Here is an 18,347-nt window from a genome sequence, read left to right on the forward strand (position 1 = left end):
CATTTTATTTTGCAGCTCATTTATAGCATTTTTTAGCTCCTCCTGACTGTTTCTTAGTCCCTTGATCTCTGTTGTAATATATTCTCTGCTGTCCTCTCTATTTTTTTCAAGCCCAGTGATTAATTTTATGACTATTATTCTAAATTCTTTTTCCGTTACATTGCTTAAATCATTTTTGATGAGTTCGTTAGCTGTCGGTACTTCCTGGAGTTTGTTTTGAGGAGAATTCTTCCATTTCATCACTTTGGATAGTCCCTAGAGTGGGGTGGAACTGCCAGGATCTTCCCCTGTGCTGTCTGGAGTAACTTGTGTTGGTGGGTGGGGCTGCAGTCAGACCTGATGTCTGCCCCCAGCCCACCGCTGGGGCCATAGTCAGCGTGGTGTGTACCTTACCTTCCCCTCTCCCAGGGGCAGGATTCACTGTGGAGTGGTGTGGCCCCTGTCTGGACTACTTGCACACTTCCAGGCTTGTGGTGCTGCTTGGATAGGATCTGGTGTATTAGCCTGGTGGATCCGCAAGGTGCACCAGGGTAGGAGGGGCAGACTCAGCTCGCTTTGCCTTCAGTAGTCTGCTTTGGGAAGGGCCCTGTGGCACCAGAATGGAGGCAGGCCCGTTGGAGGGATGGACACACAGAAGCACAGTGTTGGGTGTTTGCGTGATGCAAGCAAGTTCGGTGACAGAAACTGGTTCCTTCTGGGATTTTGGCAGAGGGATGGTGAGAGAGATGGTGCTGGCCAGTGCCTTTGTTTCCTGCTGAGCTGAACTCTGTCTTCCGGGGTTTAACACCTCTCCCTCCCATTGTCCTCTCGCCCTCCCGCTCTTGGAGCAGAGATGTTGACTTATAACATTCCAGATGTTAAGTCCCGCTGGCTGTCAGAACTCATGCAGTCCAGCCCCTCCAGGTTTTGCAAGCCAGATTTTGGGGGCTCTGCCTTGCCCAGTGGGCTGCCCCTCCACTGCCCCGGCTCCCTGCCACCAGTCTGTGTACTGCACACCACCCCTTAGCCCATCCTATCCTCTTCTGTGGGCCTTTTGTCTACTCTTGACTCCGGAGAGTCCATTCTGCTAGTCTTCTGGTGGTTTGCTCATTATGATTTTGATTTACACCTTCCTGATGTTAGTAATATTGAGCACCTTTCGTGTACCTGTAGGCCATTGTGGCTCTTTGGAAAAATCTTTGGAAAAATGTCTATTTAAGTTCTTTGCCCATTTTTAAATTGGATTATTTGTGGGTCCTGCTATTGAGTGATATGAGTTCTTTATATATCTTGGATATTAACCCCTTAGCAGGTATATGATTTACAAATGTTTTCTCTCATTCTGTGGGTTCACATTTGATTTTGTTAACAATTTCCTTTGCTGTGAGATGCTTCTTAATTTCATGTAGTTCCACTTGTTTATTTAATTTTTAATGCCTGTGCTTTTGGTGTAATATCCAAATATGTTGTCAAGTCCAATGTTAAGGGGATTTTCCTGTTGGTTTTCTTCTAGGAGTTTTACAGTTTCATGTACATTTAAGTCTTTATTCTGAGTTAATTTTTGTGGCTAGTAAAAACTATGAATTCATTATCATTTTTCTGCATGTAGCTACTCAGTTTTTCCAGCACCATTTATGGAAAAGACTGTCCTTTACCCATTGTATATTCTCACATTGTTTGTTATAAATTAATTGACCACACATGCATGGGTTTATTTTTGGGTTCTTTATTCTGTTGGCCTATGTGTCTTTTTTTTATGCCAGTACCATAATGTTTTGATTGCTATAACTTTGTGATATAATATGAATCAGGACATATGATTCCTCTAGCTTTATATACTTCCTCAGATTGCTTTGGCTATTTGGAATCCTTTGTGGTTCCATACAAATTTTAGGGTTGTTTTTTTCTACTTCTGTGAAAATGCCATTGGAATCTTGATAGAGATTGCATTGGCCTATAGATAGCTTTAGGTAATATGGGAGTTTCAATGATATTAATTCTTCTGATCCATGAACATAGGATATCTTTTCATTTGTTTCTGTTTTCTTTAATTTTTCATCAAAGTTTATAATTTGCCATGTACAGCTCATTGTATCCAGAAATGTAGGTGAAAATGGGTCCTATAGAATATGTAGATCCTTCAAATGCCCCCACTTTTATCCGTGTTATGGCCTCTGCGGCCTATAGAGGAAATGGGGAAAAATTCCCTCTGATGCCTAATATACACATGGGTCTAGTTGGGGAAACCCAACACAGAGGAACTCAAGTTGCTATTTAGCCCAATACTGGTGCCATCTGGATGGAAACAGGAATAAGCTAAGCAGCCACTGGGCTGAACTCAGAGCAATTTCACTGGTGATCACTCATGAGCTCTAGCCATTAACCCTTTGCACTGACAGGTGGGCTGTTCTAAAGAGATTAACCTAGAATTTAGACACTGGGACACCAAAGGGCAGATTAACATAATTAAGCCCTGTGGTATCAGGATATTGTATCAGGACATTTGGGCTCACCTGCAAGAGCCTGAGGTGATCATCACTGTTTTCCATGTCCTGGATCATAAAGCACTGATTTGTAGAAAGGAAAAATGGAATATTAAAGCAGCAGATTAAATTATTAACAGGGAAAACCACCTTGGCCAGGTGTACTAATGTGCTGTCACAGGCTTTAATGCATTTTAATGATCAAGTAGTAGGGTCTCTGGCCCCAGATGCCAGACTGGGGACCCCTGCTGAGGCACCCAATGCTATAAAGGTACAGAATTATAGGGAGATCCATATGGCCCCAACTCTCACTGTGGATGAATATGCTATGCTGCTGGGAGCACCAAAGGTGTTGTCTACTGGAATTTGCCATGGGATGTCCCATAGGATAGGTGAGTTACTTTGTACCCTTGGGTGAGGGGGATCTACAATTTCTACTGGGATCCTGTTGTTCTGCTTAAAGTCAGACCTGTTGAAATCCATTATACCTGGAATGGAGCACACCCCATCGAAAGAGGGGAGAACATAGGGGTCCTGGTCTGGCATATTCTGCTCCAGTCTATCTCCTCATGCCTGACAGTGCTGCTTCTCCTGCCAACATATATGACATGCACAATCAGGTGAAGTTCCTAAAGTTGCTGGTCTACCTCTCCTTCAAGGCTATAAGGCATTGATACCCCCCTGGCAATCAGGAGGCTGATCCCTAGCCCAGGTATAAGCCTTAGCAACTGACTCTGCAGTAGATACAGCAGATTAAGTGCAGCTACTGTAGATCCTTGGAATGGATGGAATGGTATATTGCCAGGATTTTCCCTGAAAATACTTGGTATTTTACTTGGTAAATATAGTAACAGCATGTCCTATGATTGGTTCTTTTTCTCTTCTTTTCTTTCTTTTCTTCTTCTTCTTCTTTTTTTTTTTTTTTTTTTTTTTTTTTTTTTTTTTTTTTTTGGTGGAGTCTTTTGGGTTTTCTCTATACAATAAGATCATGTTATTTGCAAATGGGTGATTTTACTTCTTCCTTCTTGATTAGGAAGATTTTTATTCCTGTTTCTTGCCTGATTCCTCTGGTAGGACTTCTAATACTATGTTGAATAGATGTGGTGAGAGTGGACACCCTTGTCTTGCTCCTTATCTTACAGCAAAAGCTTTCAGCTTTGACTACTGAATGTGATATTCACTGTGGTTTTGTCATATATGGTTTTTATTATGTTGAAATCAATTCCTTTTATACCAAATTTATTGAGAGTTTTGAATGTTATTTTGCATCTATTGAGATAATTCTATGATTTTTATCTTTCATTTTTTATGATGTATCACATTTATTGATTTGTTATGTTGAACCATCTTTGCATCCCTGGAACAGATCTCTACTTAATCGTGGTGTACGGTCCTTTTAATGTGTTGTTAAATTCAATTTATAAATATATATATATATATATATATATATATATATATATATATGTATGTATATATATATATGTATATATATATACATACATATATATATATATATATACACATATATATATGTATATATATATGTAAATTTTTATTTCCTTTAATTTAGCGAGAGAGAGAGAGAGAGAGAGAGAGAGAGAGAGAGAGAGAGGAAGCATTAGTAGGAGAGGGGCAGAGGGAGAGAGAATCTCCAGCAGGCTCCACACTCGCACGGAGCCCAATGTGGGGCTCAATCCCATGACCCTAGAATCATGACCAGAGCCAGAATCGAGAGTTGGACCCTCATCTGACTGAGCCACCCTGGTGTCCCAGTTCATATTTCAGTTAGAATTTTCGCATCTTTGTTCATTAAGGATGTTAGCCTATAATTTTATTTTCATACAGAGGCTTTGTTTATTTTTGGTGTAAGGGTAATGCTGGCTTTATAAAATGAATTTGAGTGTGTCCTCTCCTTTTCTCTCTTTCCTTTTTTTTTTTTTTTTTTGGAAGAGGTCAAGAAGGGTTGATACTAATTCTTCTTTAAATGTTTGGTAGAATTAACCAGTGAAGCCATCTGGTCCTGGGCTTTTCTTTATTGGTAGATTTTTGATTAGTGATTCAGTTTCCTTACTCATTATTGACCTGCTCAGATTTTCAGTTTTCCATGGAACATTCACTGTCTGTGTTGGTTGTAGGTGGATTAGGTGGAAGAATAATAGTTTCTAAGGTTCACAGGTTGGCCGCAAGGAGGGCCACAATGGGATGTGAGTGTGGGTAGGGGTGTTCAGCAATAATTTATTATGGAAGTGATATGAATTTTATTCTATACATTATTAGAAGCTGTTGGGAAGGATTTTAGCAGTGAATGACTTTGATGTTTAATAAACAGTGTATTATTACTTAAAAGCCCCCCCCTTTCAAAATTTGCGTGAGTCTCCTATGAGTCAAAAGGGAGATTTAATGGAACCGTTCAATCAGATACTTCCTCCTTCTGATGTGTTTGTTTATTATCAGCAGCTAGGCAAATTTAAAAATAGCAGATATCTTAAAAAAGAGGATGGGCTTATTTATTGACACTTTCACTCTCTCATTGTCAGATTTTATGGAAGGACAGAGTTACCTGTTTATTGTTTTCCCTAAATTTGGGATTGAATGTTCCTTGGGCCCCTCTGTGGCTCAATAAAAACCTTTGGAAGTATTGACAGAGCTCATAAATCTTATCAAGGCTGCCTTGAGAGATGAAAAAAGTTCAAATAAAATATATGAAAATGAAAAGCTGTCTGCCTGCCCAAAGATTAATTCTAATCCAAACAATGCATCCAGTTCAGCTTTATGGAGGCACAAAGAACATATAAAGACATTGGATATACATTAGTGCACAAACTTCAGGACTTTTTATGTTTGTTTAATCTATCTAATTAATTAGTTGAGTGATTGATTTTGTCTTGAGCATTAAAAACGCAGTGTGAAGTATAAAGGCCTTATGAAATTAGATACAGCCAAGTGTAGTTTTATCTGATTTGTATTATATTCATTTACTTGGTTTATTTTTGTACAGCGTTTAAAATTTTTTTTTTTTATTTTGAGAGGGAGAGTGTGTGCACTAATGGGGGTGGGACAGAGGGAGAGGAAGATAGAATCTTAAGTAGGTCTGCACTCAGCGTGGAGCCCAGTGTGGGGCTTGATCCCATGACTCTGGGATCATGACCTGAGCCAAAATCAAGAGCTGGACCCTCAACCAACTGAGCCACCCAGGTGTCCCTATGTACATTTTTGTAAAGCTAGCCCAGCATTCATTAGCTCTATTTACAATTACTCTATGAGAAATTATTCAATAGTCATTTCTCCTATGATGGATTCAGTGCTTAAAATACCAAGCATAGCTGAAACTGTTTAACAAAATATATGCTTCAAAGAGAAATTCTGTATTTGCAAAGCCTGAGGATGTAAAGTTAAAGGTAAACCTGAGCTAAGCCTAAGTGCTGTCTCCTAGACTAAGTCCTGTGCCAGAAAGACATACTGAGAGCATTCCTGGGGCTGAGGCTTGGGTCCCTTCTGCAGCTGCAGAGGGGAGGATTTGAGAAGTAAAAATACAGTCTGATGTTAGGATGGTAGGAAGAGAAATAGACATCACTCAATAAATGGAGTATGTATTTGGTGATGCAAAATTGCCCCAGGCATGGTCAGCAACTCTTGGGCTGGTGGCTGTGCTCTTCAGCCTATTATATAATAGAATATAAAGCCCTGCTCAAATAGTTGACTAATGATTAAATGAGTAAGTTACCTGAAATGGAGGAACAAGTACAAATGAATGACCTGTAAATTCTAGTTTATTTGCTTAATGACCGTTGACACTTTAGGTGAGATACTAGCAAAATCAGGATAAAGAGAGTCTCAAAATCTGAACTGTACACTCCAAGAAAACAACAAATATGAGGATTAGAAGTTTTATGTGTTTTTGAGTAAACATCTGAATGTTTGCTTTGAAAACATAGGAGAAATATACTTTGGGTAAGATTTCTATGCTTGTTCCATTAAACAGAATGCTTTGCATATATGTGAAAGAGATTCAAAAGTTACATGTTTTGCATATATTGTTGGATTTGTTGGTATGTAGAAACTATCCTGTGCCTCCCTAATATTCACCAAAGATAAACTGGTGAAAACTCCATGAGTTTGGCAGTCATATTAATTAAGATTCTTTCATTTCTAAGTGTTAGAAACCTAACTCTGTCTAGATAATGCAGAGAGGAAAAAATTATCTCATGTATCTGGGAAGGTGATGAGAGTTAACTTTAGTTTTGTACCTACTATGTGTCTGGGAAAAGCCTGTACTCTAGAATCCAATGGTCTGGGTCCCAATCCTGGCTTTAATCCAGTGGTCTGGGTCCCAGCAAACCTGGCTTTACTTCTTCCTAGAACTATGAATTTAGTTGAGTTATTTTTTCTTTGTGCCTCAATTTCTTTACTTATGAAAGGAAAATAATAATAGTATATACTCCATAGTGTTGTGACAAGGATTTAGTGAAGTATTATGTGTAATGTGCTTAAACAATGTTACCATTTCCTTAATCCTGACAACACCCCAATAAGGAAGGAATCATTTTACAGAGGAATGAACAGAGTCAGAAAACTAAGCTATTTGCCCAGGCTCACACAGCCAGTTGAGATGGCCCTGTCTTTTTACCTCTCTCTGTTGGCTTCTGATCAGTGATAAATGTGCTTTGAGATTAATCTGGTGCAGGATTATCAAATGAATTAGAATGGAGGGTCGAAAACATCCCATTAAGAGGCGACAGCAAAGATCCATCTCAGAAGTCATTAAGATTGGAGTTTGGATAGCAGAATCTGGAACACATAGGACAGGATGGATTTGGAAGATATTATGAATTGGTTGGACCTAGCGATGGGTTGCATGATCAAGGAAAAAGGCATTAAAGGTGACTGTGGCAAGACCGGATGCCCAGCAGCTGTCCCAGTCCCCAGTGCCTGGTGCACGACAGATGCTTGAGTGGGTTTTTGTTTTTCACTGAATGAGTAAATAACAATTAGACCTTGAGTAGGAGTGTCTGGGAGAATTGTGTTGTAGGGGAACTCAGGAGAAAAAACAGGTTTGGGAGGGAGGTAGATGAGTTTCATTTTTGGGGCACTCACTTGGAGAAGCCAGCCAAAATTAGGAGACCCCTAAACAACCGGAAAGGGAAGATTAAGTGACATTTCAGTAACAAAAGATAGAGATTTCAGAGTCTACTGGGTGAATATGGAGTTTGAAGCCATATGATAAAATGAGATTTCTAATGGAGAAAATACCCAGAAGAGAAGAGACACAAAGGCAAGTCAGTTGGGTAAGACTGGTGAGGTGGGCTTCTCAGGAGCGGCCAGAGAGAGTGGAGGTGAGCCAGACACCATCCAGAGGGCAGAGACGCAAGAGCACCTGGCAGCCATGGCTGAGAGCCAAGCAGCATGAGATAGAGAGTCCATATGAGTTGAAGATGGAGCCCATTAACCAGAGCTGTTTCCATAAAATAATGGGAAAGGAAGCTAGATTCCATTGGGCAGATGCAAGGGGAGATGAGGCTTCCCAGCTGGTGGGGTTCTCTCCTTCCAGCTGTGCCTGGTGTTGATAATGGCCCTGTCTCGTCAGACTGCACATACTCAGAGGTAAGCCTACCTACTGGTGCAGCCAGACACACACTTTGTTTCTGAGGAGAGCTTGGCTCAAATTCCTATTTTCCCTTTCACTCTTCCACTGGCCCAAGTCAGTCCCCTGGGCCCATCCTGGCTCTCTCAAACCCCACACCTAAAAATCCCTCCCAAATAAATTGCTTATGTGTTATCTTTCTATCTGAAAGGGGCCAGACAGAAACCAAGAGAAGCCCACAAGACAGGCAGCAGGGAGATGTTTATAATTTTTGTCTCTCCCATCAAACATTCATGTTTCTGTTTTGTCTTTGACCAAACTCAGAAAGACCGACTAAAGAACGAGACCCCGGGTTTGCCAGAGAAGTGGTGTCAGAGAATGTTTATTAGGAGTGTGGAGATTTTCACAAAGCCACACACCGTGTGGAAGACCCAAGTAGAAAAGATTGTAAGTCCTGGTGGACCATGAGGACTTTGAGTTCTGAAAGGTGCCTGTGTGTTAGGTCCATCCGTGCACTGGAATGAGGGTCTGGTTCAGGCAAGGACAGAGGCAATGATAGCCATTAGATTTCCAGTCCTCTTGTTCCTCCTTCCATGACCAGTCCTTGCTGAACAACCCAGTCTCCCTTACCACATCCCATTCCATGCCCCTGTTACTCTTTCTGAGCCTCTTAAGGGACAGATACCTTCCCTCCCAGCCTCTCCTTTCTTCCTTTTTTTTTACACACTGCTCTCAGATTAACCTTCTGGAAACTCAGGTTTATAGGACTCCCCACGTTAGTGGCTCTGGAGCACAATTATAAGTATTAAAAAAAACACCTTTATATAATGATAAAGTCCTACTTTCCATCTTGTCCCATCCAAATCCTGCAATCCACAATCGTTGAAACAGCAGGGGAGGCAAGAAAGAATGGATTTTCCCTTTATTTCTAGTGCAATCCATTTTTTCCCTTTATACATAAAAACCTATATTCTATACATTAAGACATTTTATCCTATAGAATGTTATTGAGGTCATATATAATATATATTCATTTTGTTGGAGATGCGTACATATGTTTCTATGCATCACAGTTTAGTGTAACTTCTCCACAAAGAAAGAAAACATAACCCACCATCCTTATTGCTAGTTTAACAAAATGTTTTAAATTGTATTTCTTCCAGTTAATGGTGTAGAAAGCAAAATGGGGAAAGTACATGCATTTTCCTAGAATGAGCCATCAGAGACCTAAATAAATGGACCGAATGAGTTTGTTTGAATGTTCCCATTCACATAGGATTACACATTCAAATAAAGCTGTGTACATTTATTTGAATATGTAATCAAGGAGCTGAGCAGAAGTGGCACCTGCTTCCAAGTGTAACATCCCTGGTTTACACATGTGGGTACCTCGGTGTGTTGTTAAAAAGCAGAAAATAGTTCTTTCTATATGCATTTTATGCAAATTTCACAGCTCTTGCTATTGTTTATCAGCTTTGTTGTTTCTCATGCACAAGGCACCTGTCTGTATTAGCAGTAATGGTGCTACCCAGAGGAAAGCTATATTTAAGTTTCTCAAGTTTCCTGGCCCTTTGAGAAAGTTTGGGCTCACCCACTCCTTCCTTTTTCATTCAACAAGTATTTGATGGTTGCTGGGTTACAAAGGTATTTGAGTGAACCATCTAGGCATTTTACAGTGCCTGTTCCTACCAGTCTCAGTACTGTTCGTTGGGATGAACCTGTCGTGGTCCATGACTGAAAGCCTTTTGGGCCATTGATGTTTGTAGGCTCCCACATGGTTCTTAAGGAGTGGAGGTGGAGGTGGACAAATGATCGTGCTGTCATGTGCATGATGTGGCACAAGAGTACAAATGAGGACCCATGTGTGTAAATATTTAAAAATTGATTAACCAAACTAAATGTTTTAAATGCTGTCTACCCTATTTCTATCTTCATGGTGGCTGGAAGGCCAAGTTTGAGCTGAGAACGCTTGGCTTCCTCAGAGATCTGTGCTGGAATGTGGCAGCAATGGGGAGTTAGCCCATAGTCCCTGGCCAAGGCCTGTAGCTTGCTCCATTCTCTGCATGCCCTTGGTTATGTCATGCACCGCATGGAGGTTTGCATTCCCAGAGGCGGACACTGTGGCCCACACATCCAAGCTCTGTCCATGATGCATAAATAGCTGTGCCAGACCTCCTGAGGAGAACTGAGCAGGCCCTGGAAGCAGACTGGAGACACTTGGAAGGGAAAATGTGTGGTCCCACATACCTGGCAAGGGGCCTAGGAGAGGGGATGTGTGAGTTTGGGCCTTGCTAATGGAACCACTAAGTAGTTCTCCTGATTGGAGGCACACTGCTGGACAGCTTGTGAGCGTGATACCTTTCTCTTGCTTCTTAATCACATGAGTGTTCTTGCCTTTCCTGTGGGTGACTCTCTGGTCCTTCTTGGCTTTTTTTTGCACCACCATACTATGTGGAAGCATGAGAAAGAGGAGGCCACACAGACAAAGATGACTCTAACCTTCCTTCCTCCTTGTACCCAACTTCATCTCCATTATGGTGGCACAGACCTCACGGGAGTGCACCATGCTAGGAGGGCAGCGATAGTGTTGGCCTAAATGCTGTCTGTGGGTTTTGTATTAGGACAGAACTCTTTTGGGATCCAGGAATTTTTATGACTTCTGCCTAATCTGTTGTATTAATTCTGAACAAAGTGTGGGAAGGGGAGAGAGACAGAAGTAGATGGAAAAATGCTGCTGAAGAAGTACAACTACTGAGGGGTTTTGGGGATTAAAAAAAGAGGTATTTTCATGTGTATATTGTTATATTGTTTAAAAATAATATTAGTTATTATTAAGAAAGAAAAATAATTGACCAAGATATTGTATTGAATAACTGAGTGCTAGTAAGAAATGCATATACCATGTGATTCAAAGCTATGTAAATGCATCTGCATAAAAACTTGTATGTGTAGATATCTTGCATTTGCAAGATGATGATGATGATATTGATGATGGTGACGATGATAGTGTTGATGGTGATGATGATGGTGACGATGATGATAGTGGTAATGATGGTAATGATGATGATGATAATGATGATAGGGGTGGTGGTAATGATGATGATCATTAGCATTTATTGGATTCTTACTTTGTTCCAGGCACTTTGTAAGGGTGTACATTAACTCGTTTAATGTTTACAAGACCCTGAAGGCAGATACAATTAGTGACCCCATTTTGCAAACGAAAAATAAGGTATAGAGCTGTCCAGAAATTTGGACAAATAATACAGGTTGTATTTTGGATGTGACTCCAGAGACTGTATGTCTAACCACTACACATAGACACTGAAGTGTCATCATCACTGAATTAGAGTGTCCTTTTTTATTTTGTTTTGGTCTATTTTTATTTTTATCCACTACATTAATAAAAGAATGGTGACCTACTTAATAAACATACTTACCAATTTTCTAGCATACCCATGATAGTACATTTTTTTCTCCCACAAGTTTGGGGCCACCATGGTTACTCATCCATTCCTCTATCACCTTTGTGACTCCTTGTGATGCTAGTTTTGTTTCTTCTGGGTCTCCATTTTGTTCTTGACCCTTACTAGATCTTGGGCTGTATCAGTGATTGAGACCCCTGTGCTCTTCCTAGTGGTTACAGTATATGATCAGATTAATTACTAAAAAATACAATTTGATTATAAACAGTGTCTATTTGAGGGGTGATTAGAATCTGCGACTGAAATACTGATGCAATAGGAAGAAAAGGGATTGTCTCATGAAAAACTATGGCCTTGCTTATTTGGTGCACCATTTAAAGAAACTGCCTGGGAAAGACAGTTTTGATGTTTCTTCTTCACTGAAGCAGATGACAACAATTCTGAAGGTCTAGTCCTTCCTGTAATTCTCTTTAATCTTCCTGAAATAGAGCTTTTGGTGTGTCATTCTGGAGCTCAGAGTACTTCAGTAGGTCACTCTTGCTTCTGGAATTAATTGCAAGCATTTGCAACTCTCAGCGAAATATTCCTTAAACTCCTTTGTCCTGTGAGTTTTCCTGCTTCCTTTTGGTGCTTTTATACGTCAACCAAATGAAACTTGTTTCTTCTTGTTCATTATGATCACATTATTTCCCCCCGTTGGAGTACCTCTCTTACTCCCATACTTACTTTTATATGTCCAAATCTTACTCACTTTGAAGGTCCAGCTCATGTCTTCTTTAGAGAAGTGTCTATTCATGTTTTCTGCCCATTTCTTCACTGGATTATTTGTTTTTTGGGTGTGGAGTTTGGTGAGCTCTTAATAGATTTTGGATACTAGCCCTTTGTCCAATATGTCATTTGCAAATATCTTTTCTCATTCTGTCGGTTGCCTTTTAATTTTGTTGATTGTTTCCTTTGCTGTGCATAAGCTTTTTGTCTTCATGAGGTCCAAAGTTCATTTTTTCTTTTAATTCCCTTGCCTTTGGAGATGTGTCAAGTAAGAAATTGCTGCGGCTGAGGTTAGAGAGGTTTTTTTTTTTTTACTGCTTTCTCCTCCAGGGTTTTGATGGTTTCTTGTCTTACATTCAGGTCCTTCATCCATTTTGAGTTTACTTTTGTGAATGGTGTAAGAAAGTGGTCTAGTTTCATCCTTCTCCATGTTGCCGTCCAGTTCTCCCAGCACCATTTGTTAAAGAGACTGTCTTTTTTCCATTGGATATTCTTTCCTGCTTTGTCAAAGATTAGTTGGCCATACTTTTGTGGGTCTAGTTCTGGGGTTTCTATTCTATTCCATTGGTCTATGTGTCTGTTTTTGTTCCAATACCATGCTGTCTTGATGATGACAGCTTTGTAGTAGAGGCTGATGTCTGGGATTGTGATGCCTCCTGCTTTGGTCTTCTTCAAAATTACTTTGGCTATTCGGGGTCTTTTGTGGTTCCATACAAATTTTAGAATTGTTTGTTCTTGCTTTGAGAATAATGCTGGTGCAATTTTGATTGGGATTGCATTGAATGTGTAGATAGCTTTGGGTAGTACTGACATTTTATCAAGGTTTATTCTTCCAATCCATGAGCATGGAAATTTTTCCCATTTCCTTATATCTTCTTCAATTTCCTTCATAAGCTTTCTATAGTTTTCAGCATACAGATCTTTTACGTTTTTGGTTAGGTTTATTCCTAGATATTTTATGTTTCTTGGTGCAGTTGTGAATAGGATCAGTTTCTTTGTCTTTCTGTTGGTTCATTATTAGTGTATAAGAATGCTACTGATTTCTGTACATTGATTTTGTATCCTGCAACATTGCTGAATTCATGTATCACTTCTAGTGGACTTTTGGTAGAGTCTATAGGGTTTTCCATGAATGATATCATGTCATCTGCAAAAAGTGAAAGCTTGACTTCATCTTTGCCAATTTTGATACCTTTGATTTCCTTTTGTTGTCTGATTGCTGTTGGTAGCACTAACAACACTATGCTAAACAACAGGGGTGAGAGTGGACATCCCTGTTTTGTGCCTGATCTCAGGGAAAAGGCTCTTAATTTTTCCCTATTGAGGATGATACTAGCTGTGGGCTTTTCATAAATGGTTTCTATGATGTTTAAGCATGTTCCTTCTATCCCGACTTTCTTAACGGTTTTTATTTAGAAAGGATGCTGAATTTTGTGAAATGATTTTTCTGCATTGATTGACAGGATCATATGGTCCTTATCTTTTCTTTTATTAATGTGATGTATCACATCGATTTGGGAATGTTGAATGAGCCCTGCATCCTAGGAATGAATCCCACTTGATCATGGTGTATAATTCTTTTTATATGCTGTTTAATACGATTTCCTAGTATATTGTTGAGAATTTTTGCACCCATATTCATCAGGGATATTGTCCTGTAGTTCTCTTTTTTTGCTGGGTCTCTGTCTGGTTTAGGAACCAATGTAATGCTGGATTCATGAAAGGAGTCTGGAAGTTTTCTTTCCCTTTCTATTTTTTGGAACAGCTTGAGAAGGATAGGTATTATCTCTGCTTTAAATGTCTGAGAGAATTCCCCAGGGAAGCCATCTGGACCTGAACTCTTATTTGTTGGGAGATTTTTGATAACTGATTCAATTTCTTCTCTGGTTAGGGGCGTTCAAGTTTTCTGTTTCTTCCTGTTTGAGTTTTGGAAGTGTGTGGTGCTTAGGAATTTTCCCATTTCTTCCAGGTTGTCCAGTTTGTTGGCATGTATTTTTCCATAGTATTCCCTGATAATTGATTTTATTTCTGAGAGATTGGTTGTAATAATTCCATTTTCATTCATGATTTTATCTATTTGGGTCATCTCCCTTTTCTTTTTGAGAAGCCTGGCTAGAGGTTTATCAATTTTGTTTGTTTCAAAAAACCAACTCTTGGTTTCACTGATCTACTCTACAGTTTTTTTAGATTTTATATTGTTTATTTCTGTTGTGATCTTTATTATTTCTCTTCTTCTGCAGGGTTTAGGGTGTCTTTGCTGTTCTGCTTCTATTTCCTTTAGGTGTGCTGTTAGATTTTGTATTTGAGGTTTTTCTTGTTTCTTGAGATTGGCCTGGATTGCAATGTATTTTCCTGTCAGGACTGCCTTTGCTGAATCCCAAAGCATTTGGATTGTTGTATTTTCATTTTCATTTGTTTCTATATGTTTCTTAATTTCTTCTCTAATTGCCTGGTTGACCCATTTATTGTTTAGTAGGTTTTTCTTTAACCTTCATGCTTTTGGAGGTTTTGCAGTCTTTTTCCTGTGGTTGATTTCAAGCTTCATCGCATTGTGATCTGAAAGTGTGCATGGTATGATCTTAATTCTTTTATACTTATGAAGCGCTGTTTTGTGACCCAGTATGTGATCTATCTTGGAGAATGTTCCATGTGCACTCGAGAAGAAAGTATATTCTGTTGCTTTGGTATGCAGAGTTCTAAATATATCTGTCAAGTCCATCTGATCCAATATATCATTCAGGGTCCTTGTTTCTTTATTGACCATGTGTCTAGATGATCTATCCATTGTGGTCAGTGGGGTATTAAAGTCCCCTGCTATTACCACATTCTTATCAGTAAGGTTGCTTATGTTTGTGATCAATTGTTTTATATATTTGGGGGCTTCTGTATTTGGCGCATAGACATTTATAATTGTTACCTCTTCCTGATGGATAGCCCCTGTAATTATTATATAATGCCCTTCTTCATCTCTTGTTACAGCTTTTAATTTAACATCTAGTTTGTCAGATATAAGCTTGGCTACTCCAGCTTTCTTTTGAGTTCCAGTAGCATGATAGATAGTTCTCCATTCCCTCACTTTCAACCTGAAGGTGTCCTCAAGTCTAAAATGTGTCTCTTGTAGACAGCAAATAGATGGGTCTTGTTTTTTTATCCATTCTGATACCCTATGTCTTTTGGTTGGAGCATTTAGTCCATTTACATTCAGTGTTATTATGGAAAGATATGGGTTTTCAAGTCATTGTGATGTCTGTAGGTTTCATGCTTGTAGCGATGTCTCTGGTACTTTGTGGTCCTTGCAACATTTCACTCATAGAATCATCCTTAGGGTCTCTTGTAGGGCTGGTTTAGTGGTGATGAATTCCTTCAGTTTTTGTTTATTTGGGAAGACCTTTATCTCTCCTTCTATTCTAAATGACAGACTTGCTGGATAAAGGATTCTTGTCTGCCTATTTTTTCTTTTCATTACCTTGAAGATTTCCTGCCATTCCTTTCTGGCCTGCCAAGTTTCAGTAGGTAGATCCATCACTAGTCTTATTGGTCTCCCTTTATATGTTAGAGCATGTTTATCCCAAGCTGCTTTCAGAATTTTCTCTTTATCCTTGTATTTTGCCAGTTTCACTCTGATATGTTGTCCAGAAGATCAATTCAAGTTATATCTGAAGGGAGTTCTCTGTGCCTCTTGGATTTCAATGCCTTTTTCCTTCCCCTTATCAGGAAAGTTCTCATCTATGATTTGTTCAAGTACACCTTCAGCACCTTTCCCTCTCTTTTCCTCCTCTGGAATCCCAATTATGCGTATATTATTGCTTTAATTGTGTCACTTAGTTCTCTAATTCTCCCCTCATACTCCTGGATTTTTTTAATCTTTTTCTCAGCTTCTTCTTTTTCCATAATGTTATCTTCTAATTCACCTATTCTCTCCTCTGCCTCTTCAATCGGAGCTGTGGTCATTTCCATTTTATTTTGCAGCTCATTTATAGCATTTTTTAGCTCCTCCTGACTGTTTCTTAGTCCTGTGATCTCTGTAGTAATAGATTCTCTGCTGTCCTCTCTACTTTTTTCAAGCCCAGTGATTAATTTTATGACTATTATTCTAAATTCTTTTTCTGTTATATCGTTTTTGATCAATTTGTTAGCTGTTGCTATTTCCTAAGTTTCTTGTGAGAATTCTTCCATTTCATCATTACCACAGTCCCTGTGGTAGCTCCAAACTGCAGGGCACTTCCCCTGCACTGTCTGGAGAAACTTGTGTTGGTTGGCGGAACCGCAGTCAGACCTGATGTCTGTCCCCAGCCCACCGCTGGGGCCACAGACTGGTGTGTACCTTATCTTCCCCTCTGCTAGGGGCAGGACTCACTATGGAGTGGTGTGTCCCCTGTCTGGGCTACTTGCACACTGTGAAGCTTGTGGTGCTGCTTGATGGGATCTGGCCAAGGGTGTATTATCCAGGGTGGATCCACAAGGAGCAATGGGCAGGATGGGCAGGTTCTGCTCACTTTGCCCTCAATGGTCCCCTTCAGGAGGTGCCCTGCAGCACCAGCATGGAGGCCAACCTGTCAGAGGGATGGATCCACTGAAGCACAACATTGTGTGTGTGCGCAGTGCAAGCAAGTTCAGTGATGGGAACTGGTTCCCGTTGGGGTTTTGTCTGGGGAATGGGAGAGGGAGATGGAGCTGGCCAGCACCTTTGTTCCCCGCAGAGCTGATCTCTGTCTTCCTGGGCTCTACACCTCTCCCTCCCATTGTCATCTCGCCCTCCCCACTCTCCGAAAGCAGAGCTATTGACTCTTAACATTCCAAATGTTAAGTCCTGCTGCCTGTCAGAACTCATGCAGTCCAGCCTCTCTGCTTTTACAAGCCAGACTCGGGGGCTATGACTTGTTGGGTGGGCTGCCCCTCCACTGCCATGGCTCCCTCCTGCCAGTCTGTGTAGCGCGCACCACCTGTCCGCCCTTCCTACCCTTTTCTGTGGGCCTCTTTTCTACACTTGGCTCTGGCGGGTCCGTTTTGCTAGTCTTCTGGCAGTGTTCTGGGTTATTTAGGCAGATGTGGGGGGAATCTAAGTGATCAGCAGGACGTGGTGAGCCCAGTCCTCCTACGTCACCATCTTTCCTGAAGCTTCTCTCTGTTTTTATTTATTTTTGAGTCAGAGAGACAGAGCATAAGCAGGGGAGGGGCAGAGAGAGAGGGGGAGTCACAGTATCTGAGGCAGGCTCCAGGCTCGGAGCTGTCAGCACAGAGCCCAATGCAGGGCTCAAACTCGTAGACTGTGAGATCATGACCTGAGCTGAAGTCGGACACTTAACCAACTGAGCCACCCAGGTGTCCCTAGAATTTAAATTAAAATTTGAGAAAAAAAACCCCAAAACATTGCACTAACCTCATAAAAAGAATTGGGCATCTTTTTTTCTCAATTTTTTCTGAAATAATTTATATAAAATAATAAAGAATTATTCCTTGAAAAATTGGTAGAATTGTCCTGCAAAGCCAAGATAGCTTGGATTTGGGGGCAGAAATGGTCTTTAATACCATTTTAATTTCTTTGATTCTTACTGCCCTATAAAACTTCTCTTTGTTTTTCTTAAGTTCATTTATTTTTTATTTTGAGAAAGAGAAAGAGTGGGAGAGCATGTGGAAAGGGCAGAGAGAGAAGGGAGACAGAGAGAATCCCAAGCAGGCTCAGTAATGTCAGCACAGAGCCTGATGTGGGGCTCGAATTCACAAACTGTGCAATCATGACCTTGAACTGAAATCAAGAGTCAGATGCTCAATTGACAGAGCCACCCAGGGGCCCTTCCCATTCTCTTTCTTGCATCAATGTTTGTGTTTTGTACATTTCTAGAACTTTTTTCATTTTGTCTGTTTTCAAATTTATTAGTGTAAGCTGTTTAGAGTAACTTTTTAAATCATTTTTAAATAACTGATATCTTTTTTTATTTTCCTTTTTAAATTAAATTTGATTTGTGCTCACCTCGGCAGCACATATACTAAAATTGGAACGATACAGAGAAGATTAGCATGGCCCCTGCGCAAGGATGACACGCAAATTTGTGAAGCGTTCCATTAAAAAAAAAAAAAATTTTGATTTAACCATATCCTTCTCCCTTTTTC

At 40.1% G+C, this 18,347-nt stretch overlaps 1 long non-coding RNA gene and 1 other non-coding gene across 3 annotated transcripts in view; both read left to right on the forward strand.

The window, feature by feature from the left end:
- Positions 1 to 18,347, forward strand: part of LOC122199975 — a 99,887-nt gene that overhangs the window by 44,323 nt on the left and 37,217 nt on the right. The gene's annotated exons all lie outside the window — the stretch shown is intronic.
- Positions 18,200 to 18,306, forward strand: LOC122201593. The gene has a single exon (XR_006194274.1). It is a non-coding gene; the product is annotated as a U6 spliceosomal RNA (small nuclear RNA).

The sequence above is a fragment of the Panthera leo genome, chromosome D1, assembly GCF_018350215.1.
Source record: "Panthera leo isolate Ple1 chromosome D1, P.leo_Ple1_pat1.1, whole genome shotgun sequence".
Classification (NCBI taxonomy): Eukaryota; Metazoa; Chordata; class Mammalia; order Carnivora; family Felidae; genus Panthera; species Panthera leo.